This window comes from Ovis aries, chromosome 21, assembly GCF_016772045.2.
Source record: "Ovis aries strain OAR_USU_Benz2616 breed Rambouillet chromosome 21, ARS-UI_Ramb_v3.0, whole genome shotgun sequence".
Lineage (NCBI taxonomy): Eukaryota > Metazoa > Chordata > Mammalia > Artiodactyla > Bovidae > Ovis > Ovis aries.
In genome coordinates this window covers 11,930,832-11,940,869 of record NC_056074.1, presented here as the reverse complement: position 1 = coordinate 11,940,869, position 10,038 = coordinate 11,930,832, and positions in this window count along the sequence as shown.

Genomic DNA, 10,038 nt, shown 5'->3' with positions numbered 1-10,038 from the left:
TGAACCTGTTGTCATTTCTGTTCTCAGCCAGCTCCTCCTCATTAAAGTGTCAACAGATGATCAGAGCATTTCTAATAATAGCTTAAGGCAGGATCCATTCTGATTTCCAAGGTATGAGAGAGAAAGCCTGGGAAAAATGTCTGGTCTTGGTTCTGACTGATCCTAGCCCCACTGCTCATTAGTCTTGTAATTTTGGAAAAATTGTTTAACTTTTCTGAGGCTCATTTTATTCACCTGAAAGTAGGAAGCTCCATAATTCCTGTCCTGCTCTTCTCATGGGATGGTTGGCAGGCTCAGTAGGACGTGCTTTGAAAATTGTCGAGAGTGATACAAAAGCAAGAGCCTGTAATGACTCCCAGTGCTCTCTGTTGCTCAGAGACCGAGATTGTTCCTGCAGGGGGCTCCCAATTTGCAGGCCACCCTGTTCTGTACCCAGCTTTCAAGGGAGTGGACACATCACAGTTTGGTTCACCTCCTGCCAATCAAAGATGGTGGGATCTGAGGCTATAATGGGGTTCAACTAATTTCTCCCAAGGAGATACCTGTGTGAAGGGCATGATGAGTGAGACCTAAAAAGGAATCCCTGAAGATTTCTCTGTAGACGGCAGGATGAGAGTCATTACACTTGAGCTATAGCAGGAGAGATTAGGTCATTGGGAAGAAGATACTGGGTTAAGGGTTGGGAATCACTGGGCTGTGCAGCCTCAGAACTTTCTAAGACCTAGGTATTTCCCCTTCTGACATGTTGTGCGACTTCGGGCAAATTTACCAAATTTGCCATTTACCGAATTACTGGGGGTTTGGGGGCCTCCATTGCTTCTTAAGTGTTGTGCAGAGGTAATATGCTGTATATGCCCAAATGTGGGCTGAACTGAATCTTCTTTTTGGGAACTTGTTCTGATAAGAAAGATGGAGGCAGCTCTTCTTGTTGAATTTGTTGGGTAGGAGATAAGTTAGGCAACTAGAATCCTAGTATCCTGCCAAGCCCCATGGAGAATTCACTTTGAAGATAGTTAGAAAAAAACTTGGTAAAAAAAACTAGCTAGTGATTCTGAACAGAATGTAACTGCTGAACTGCTGAAATGCTCTTTGGGCTCAGTTGGAAGAGATGAAAAAGACTTTTAGCAGGCTGCATATCACCATCTGGAATTTTCCCCTACAAAGTGTTTGGTAAAAAGAAAATTTTACCTAATTGTTCAGGACAAAGAGAACTAGTAAGGAGTTTGAGACTTATGCTTAAATATGAGAAGGCATGTCTATTGCCACTGATAAGCATATCTTTATAGAAGGGGACGGCTTTAGCTCATACAGTAAAGAATCTACCTGCAATGCAGAAGACCTGGGTTCAATCCCGGGTTGGGAAGATCCCCTGGAGAAGGGAATGGCAACCCTCTTCAGTATTCTTACCTGGAGAATCCCATGGACAGAGGAGGTTGGTGGGCTACAGTCTGTGTGGTCGCAGAGAGTCGGACACAACTGAGGGACTGTGGTTCTGATTCCCAGGTGGCGCTAGTGGCAAAGAATCTGCCTGCCAATACAGGAGATGCAAGATATTTGGGATCAATCCCTGGGTTGGGACAATCCCCTGGAGGAGGAAATGGCACCCTACTCCAGAATTCTTGCCTGAACAATCCTACGGAGAGGGGAGCCTGGCGGGCTACAGTCCATGGGGCCACAAAGAATCAGACACAACTGAGAGACTGAGTGCACAGAGAAGGGGATTGAGTTTTTGATTGAATAATCACATCAGGGATGGAGAGGCTCCTGTCCTGTCTCTCATTAGAAACACTGGTGCTGAGACCTTCCCAAGTCACGGTCGTTGAGTGACATCCCAGGGAGCACGGGTGTGATGAATGGTGATGAAGATGATGGTGCTGGTGCTGGGAGCGGGCCTTCTCTGGAAACGTACAGTGTGTCAGGCTCTGTGTTAAGTGTTCTGCATGGATGACCTCACTGAATTCTCATCACCACGTGATGTCTTCTCAGCCTCACTTTATAGATGCAGAAACTGAGGTTAGTGGAGGTAAATACATGACTCAAGGTTGCCTTTCTAGAAAGTGGAAAAAACCCAGGCACTCTCACCCAAGAGCAACAACTAAACATAGTTCCTTAATCTGAATTATATTCTAGCTTCTGCTCTAATCATGACTGTAAGTTATAAGATATTTGAATTAAATTGAAGTAGTGTATGGAGACTTCTTTTCGTTTAATGCTGCCAGATGGCTGAGTTTTAAACCTCCTTGAAGAGAATCTCTGACCTTTCAAACTAAGGCATCTTACTGCTTGCAAGATACCTTACATTTTGGAAAAATAAATTCTTGGAATAATGTCACAAGGTAGGTACTACTATCCCATTTAACAAATAAAGAAATTAAGGTTCAGACAATTTAAGTCAGTTTTCCTCAAATTTTAATGTATATATATAAACCCAATGGGGACCTTGTTAAAGTCAGATTCTGATTCAGTAGCTTGCAGCTTGAGATTCTGCATTTCCAACAAGGAAATGTATTACAGAGATTGCTCATCAGGGAGCAAGATAGGTAACCTGCTAGGATGACACAGCACAGAAGAAGAAAATCCTTAAAGCCTAGTCTTTCAGCACCATCGGGTGGCTTCGGAATACATGGTTTTTTCACCTTGCTTATAGTTTCCTTTGTTGTGCAGAAGCTTTTAATTTTAATTAGATCCCATTTGTTTATTTTTGCTTTTATTTCCAGTATTCCAGGAGGTGGATCACAGAGGATCCTGCTGTGATTTATGTCGGAGAGTGTTTTGCCTATGTTCTCCTCTAGGAGTTTTATAGTTTCTGGTCTTACGTTTAGATCTTTAATCCATTTTGAGTTTATTTTTGTGTGTGGTGTTAGAAAGTGATCTAGTTTCATTCTTTTATAAGTGGTTGACCAGTTTTCCCAGCACCACTTCTGAATGGGAGAAAATAATAGCAAATGAAGCAACTGACAAACAACTAATCTCAAAAATATACAAGCAACTTATGCAGCTCAATTCCAGAAAAAGAAACGACCCAATCAAAAAATGGGCCAAAGAACTAAATAGACATTTCTCCAAAGAAGACATACAGATGCCTAACAAACACATGAAAAGATGCTCAACATCACCCATTATCAGAGAAATGCAAATCAAGACCACAATGAGGTACCACTTCATACCAGTCAGAATGGCTGTGATCCAAAAGTCTGCAAGCAATAAATGCTGGAGAGGGTGTGGAGAAAAGGGAACCCTCTTACACTGTTGGTGGGAATGCAAACTAGTACAGCCACTATGGAGAACAGTGTGGAGATTCCTTAAGAAACTGGAAATAGAACTGCCTTATGACCCAGCAATCCCACTGCTGGGCATACACACCAAGGAAACCAGAATTGAAAGAGACACATGTACCCCAATGTTCATCGCAGCACTGTTTATAATAGCCAGGACATGGAAACAACCTAGATGTCCATCAGCAGATGAATGGATAAGAAAGCTGTGGTACATATACACAGTGGAGTATTACTCAGCCATTCAAAAGAATACATTTGAATCAGTTCTAATGAGATGGATGAAACTGGAGCCGATTATAGACTGAAGTAAGCCAGAAAGAAAAACACCAATACAGTATACTAACACATATATATGGAATTTAGAAAGATGGTAATGATAACCCTGTATGCGAGACAGCAAAAGAGACACAGATGTATAGAATGGACTTTTGGACTCTGAGGGAGAGGAAGAGGGTGGGATGATTTGGAAGAATGGCACTGAAACATGTATACTATCATGTAAGAAACGAATCACCCATCTATGTTCGATACAGGATACAGGATGCTTGGGGCTGGTGCACGGGGATGATCCAGAGAGATGATATGGGGGGGAGGGGAGGTGGGAGGGGGGTTCAGGATTGGGAATACATGTACACCCGTGGCAGATTCGTGTCAGTGTATGGCAAAATCAATACAGTATTGTAAAGTAAAATAAAGTAAAAAAAAAAAAAAAGAAAGAAACGGTTGCCCTTTTTCTGGCGGGACAGGCAGCTGGACAGACATCTAAACCCGAATCTGGCTTTGACAGCTTGTGCCTCTGGGTCATGCTTATCTCCCCTCTGAGCCTCAGTTTCTCTCTCTGCACAGTGTTAAGGGTGAATTACATGACTTCCAAGTTGTCTGAGTATCAGGCACATCATGAGGAGAAGTGCCTGGGATGCAGGCTGGAACCCTGGATGGAAAGATCTTTCCCTGAAATGGGAAGATTGAAAGGTATCACCTTAGAACACACATCATTTCTGAGAGAACTTCCTGCCCAGGATCAGTAGCAAAGGTGTTTTACCTGTGAGAGAGGAGAATGATTAATGCTTCTCAGTGTGCTGATTTTCTAAGGGACTATGATTGAGCCTCGGAAACCTGGGGGGCTGGAAGGTCAGACTCCCCAGGCCGTCATTTAAACAGCAGGGAGGGAGCAGCCGCTGGATCTCTGTCAACCTGGGGGATACCTGGGAAGGTAGGCTTGATTCTCTGAGACAGGAGCCAGATGGGGAAGGCCATTTGTTACCTTCTTTAGAAAAACGGCTAAGTGCTTTTCTCATTTTTTAGTTTTTTTTTTTTCAATAATTAACTTTTCTGTGGCTGCCCTGGGTCTTCGTTGCTGCTCACTGGCTTTCTCCCTGGTTGTGGTGAGTGAGGGCTGCTCTTTGTCGAAGTAGGAGGGCTTCTCCGTGCAGCGGCTTCTCTTGTTGCTGAGCACAGGCTCTGGGCATGCAGGCTTCGGCAGCTGTGATGCAAAGGCTCTGTGGCTGCGGCTCGAGGACTCCAGAGCTCCAGGTGCCTGGTTACTCTGTGGCATGTGGAATCTTCCTGGACCGGGGATTGAACCCACATCCCCTTCATTGGCAGGTGGATTACTATGCCCTGTGACACCAGGGGAGTCCTAGTTGGGTTATTTTGAGTTGTAGGAGTTCTTTACATATCCTGGATATTAACCACTCTTCAGATATACGATTTGCAAATATTTTCTCCCATTTCATGGTTTCCTTTTTTACTCTGTTGACTGTGTCCTTTGATGCACAGAGGTTTTACATTTTTTCCAGTTTACCTCTTTTTACTTTTGTTGCCTATACTTTTTGGCATCATATCCTAAAAATCATTGCCAAATCTGATATCATAAGGTTTTTCCTGTTTTCTTCTAAGAGTTTTATAGTTTTAGACTTTGATCCATTTTGCATTAATGCCATTCTTTTGCATTTTGTTGTTAATATCAGTTATCCCAACACCATTAGTTGAAAAGTCAACTTGATACCATTGTTGAAAAGTCGTTTCTTTTCTTCATTGAATGGTCGTGGCACCCTCGTCAAAAATTTCTGGACTCTATTCTGTTCAATTGATCTGTGTTTCTCTCTTTATGTCAGTAACATCACACCCCCGACTTTTTAATACCACACTTAATGGTAAAGAGTCTGCCTCCAATGGGGGAGACCCAGGTTTGAAACCTGGGTTGGGATGATCCACTGGAGAAGGAAATGGCAATCCACTCCCGTGTTCTTGCCTAGAGAATCCCAGGGACGGGGGAGCCTCGTGGGCTGCCGTCTATGAGTCAGACACAACTGAAGCAACTTAGTAGCCGCAGCAGCAGCAACTTTGTAGTAAGTTTCAAAATCAGGAAGTATAAGACCTCCAACCTTGTTCTTTTTCCAGATTGTTTTGGCTATTTGGAGTCCCTTGATATACCAAATGAATTTATGGTGGAGTTTTCTCTTTAAAAAAAAAATGCGATTGGGATTTTGATAGGGATTGGATTAAATCTGTAGACTGCTTTGGGTAGCATTCACATCTTAACAATATTAAGTCTTCCAATCCATGAATACAAGATGTCTTTCCATTCATTTGTGTCTTTAATTAGTTTAGCAATGTTTTATCGTTTTCAATGTAAAACTCTAAATATTTTAAAGATATTGTTTAGTCTTTATAACAACCTGAAGAGGTGGGTGCTATTATAATCTTCATTTATAAATGAGAATACTAAACCAGTCCATCCTAAAGGAAATCAACCCTGAATATTCATTAGAAGGACTGATGCTGAAGCTTCAATACTTTGGTCACCTGATGCAAAGAGCTGACTCATTGGAAAAGTCCCTGATGCTGGGAAAGACTGAGGGCAGGAGGAGAAGGGGGCAAGACCAAGGATGAGGTTGTTGGATGGCATCACTGACTCCATGGACAAGAGTCTGAACAAGCTCTGGGAGACAGTGAAGGACAGGGAAGTCTGGCAGGCTGTAGTCCATGGGGTCGCAAAGAGTTGGGCATGACTGAGCGACTGGACAGCAACAACGATCAAGGGGCTAGTAGGTGGAGGGGCTAGGATTCAAATCTTGGCAGTCTGGACACAGGTCCTATGCTCTTGAATGCTTCACTATATTATTTAGACAACTTTTGGAAACCTGCAGAGGGAGATAACAATAAGCAAACCTTTCAGTACCTCCAGAAGGGTTCAGGAATTGGAAATACCAGAGACCTCACAAGGAAGAGGTGAGGGGTGAGGCTAAAAACAAGAGGGTTCTCTTCTGCACCCTAATCAGTCGGACAACCACCTCTCACATCCCAGCAGGCAAGGGGAAGCAGTTTATTCTTTGGAGAAACTGAATCAGACTGGCTCTGCACTCAGGACACCAGGGGCAGTAGAAGACGGGCATCTTTCTGAAAGCAGTAGAATTAAGCGAAAGTCTACGTGTTGGACAGTGAGGCACAAACCGTCTTCTTTCTACTGGGCTATCAGGAAGCAGACTGTCAGACAAGGGTAGAGGAGAAGAGAGATGAAATTAGAGGATCAAACCAGAGTTCTACTAGCTGATTAATTGGTGTTTCCACAGGAAATGAGGAGAGGGAAGAAATTATTCAAAAGATAAAGCAAAAATTACAGAATTGAAGGATGAGTTTGCAGATATAAATAATGCACTGAGTGCTCAGAAAAATGAATTAAAACCCCTACTCTAGGCATATAATCATGAAATTCCTGAGCTCAGATTTCAAGAGGTCAGTTGTTGGGGCCCGTTTATTTTCTGCTCCACTGTACTCCGGACTCACTGTACCTTGGCAATTGGCCAAGCTACGCAGAGTAGTCAGGGCTTTGACTTAAGGCCACGATCATGTGTGGTGTGGGATAAATGGAAAAGAATGAAGATATCAAAATATTCATTCTCACTATAGCCCACTGGCTTGAAGGGACATATGGACTGTAATGAGGACCGTGGCACCTGCAAACATCATTGAAAGGTGGACTTCAAAGGGTTTATAATGATGCGTAAAGCCTTCAGGAGTGAGTAGTATCCGATAATACACCCTACTTCCTTGCCCTGCACAGAGCAAAGAGGCCCTGGCAGTTTTCCTTGAATTGACTTTTATTCTCTTATCCCCTGTTTTCAGTGGTTACTCTCTGAAGAGGCGATCCTGGGACTCTTATAACGATCTTTACAAGATTCTGTCAGGCTAAACAAGCCCAGGCTCTCTGGAATTCTACTTGAGAAATGATATGCAAAGATGTAGTTCATGATTAACTAACAAACAAGCACACAAAAACTTTTAGGGGTTGTTTGAGCTCCGTCTTTGACAGTCAAGACAAACGGAGATGGGCTGATTTCCTTGATAAGAGAATTATCTGGTAACCTGTTGAGGAGGTAGATAAATCAAGTAGGAATGTGACCTAAGAGTGTAGGCTGAGTTGGTTATTCAATTATTGTCACTCAGCTGCAAATTCCACTTTCTGTATTCTGCCCCTGATGCTGGGGATGGGTGTGCTTAGTCGCTCGGTTGGGTCTGACTCTGTGTGACCCCATGGACTGCAGACTTCCACGTTCCTCTCTCCATGGGGATTCTCCAGGCAAGAATATTTGCGTGGGTTGCCACGTCCTCCTTCAGGGGATCTTTCTGACCCAGGGATTGAACCTGATTCTCCTGTGTCTGGGGCTGGATCTCTGCATAACATTCTTCTTTTGTAGGCTTGCATCTTTTGAAGTTCTGCCACGAGGGGGCACTAGCGGGAAGCCGGAAGGCAGGAGGAGGGAGAAGTGACTTCCTGTTTGCTTGTGGTTCTGGTCACTGCCATCCCAGCCACAGCTCTTTGCCCCAGTGGTTGGTTCTAGCCTCCAGCTGTTTTTGGGACACCCAGCCCTGGCTTCATCTTGCGGTATCAGCAGGAGCCAGGCTTGCCTCTCCTGGAGGTCTGACTGTAGCTCCAGGAAGCATCTCCTTTTGTCTCTTTCTTTGTTCCCTCACTTAGGGGTGGCAGCTTCCAACTGCAGTTATTACAGTCTCTGGGTACCTCATACATTCCGTTTTTGGCTCTTTTAGCCCCCTAACATCTGTCTAACCAGTTCCTTGAATTAAGTTCCCCCTGTTGAAATGCTTAGATTGGTTTCTGTTTTCCTGACAGATATATAGACTGAAATGAAAAACATGATCTGGTTTTCTTATCAGACAGCTGAGAAGTGCTGTGTGATACTTCTGGATGAAACTTCTTATCCTTCTCCCACTTCTGACCTATAACACATAAGTTAGTAAATGCTAGAATAGATAGTTTCTCAGAAAGGCCAGATAGTACCTGGTCTGGGAAAAACAAAACAAAACAGTAATAAAGAGGGATTGCAACCCCTTTCATTGACTGTTTACTTTTGGAGTCTGGCCACTGAATCTGACAATACTTGGCCACCTGATGCGAAGAGCTGACTCATTGGAAAAGACCAGATTGAGGGCATTGGAAAGACTGAGGGCAGGAGGAGAAGGGGACAACAGAGGATGAGATGGTTGGATGGCATCACTGACTTGATGGACATGGATTTGGGTGGACTCCGGGAGTTGGTGATGGACAGGGAGGCCTGGCGTGCTGCGGTTCATGGGGTCACAAAGAGTCGGACAGGCCTGAGCCACTGAACTGAACTGATTCCTTCTAGGTATATAGTTCTATACTCTGTTGCATACGATAAAAACCAATTTGAGTTAGAGACAGCAAAAAAGAGACACTGTATCATTCATGCACTGGAAAATCTGAGAGCAGGGCTCGCTTCAAGCACTGCTGAATTTTGGAGTTCAGACATATTAAGATATAGTCTTTGCATCTTTGGGTTAGAATTCCTCTATCAGCTTAATTTTCAGGCAGGATCTTTTTTTTTTTTTAATAAAATATAGATGGTTTACAATGTTGTGTTGATTGCTGGTATATGCAAAGTAATTTAGTTTTTACATATTTTCCATTATGACTTATGGAAATATACTATTTTATATATAGTATTTCTATCTGTTAATCCCAGATTTATCCCTCCCCTACCCCTTTCTCCTTTGGTAACCACAGGCTTATTTTCTATGTCCATGAGTCTGTTTTTGTTTTGTAAATAAGTCCATTTGTATCATATTTTAGGTTTCATGTGTAACTGATACCATATGGCACTTGTCTTTCTCTTTCTGACTTACTTCACTTAGTGTGATAATCTCTAAGTTCATCCATGTTGCTGCAAATGGCATTATTTCACTCTTTTTTATGGATGAATAACATTCCATTGTCTATCTGTATCACATCATCTTTGTCCATTCATTGTTGATGGACACATAGGTTTCTTCCATGTCTTGGCTTTTGTAAACAGAGCATCCATCTTTTCAAATCAGAGCTTTCTCTGGATATATGTTCAGGCAGGATCCTTCTATGTGGTGGTAAAGATGGCTATATACTTTGTTATTAGAGTCTTATGTTATTCTTAGAGCTTATCATTCTCCCTGAATATTCATTGGAAGGACTGATGCTGAAACTGAAGCTCCAGTACTTTGGCCACCTGATGTGAAGAGCTGACTCATTAGAAAAGACCCTGATGCTGGGAAAGATTGAAGGCAGGAGGAGAAGGGGACAACAGAGGATGAGATGGTTAGAGGGCATCACTGACTCAATGGTCATGAGTTTGAGCAAGCTCCGGGAGATGGTGAAGGACAGGCAAGCTGGGCATGCTGCAGTCCGTGGGGTCACAAAGAGTCAGACATGACTGAGCGACTGAACAAGAGCTTGTCATTCTTA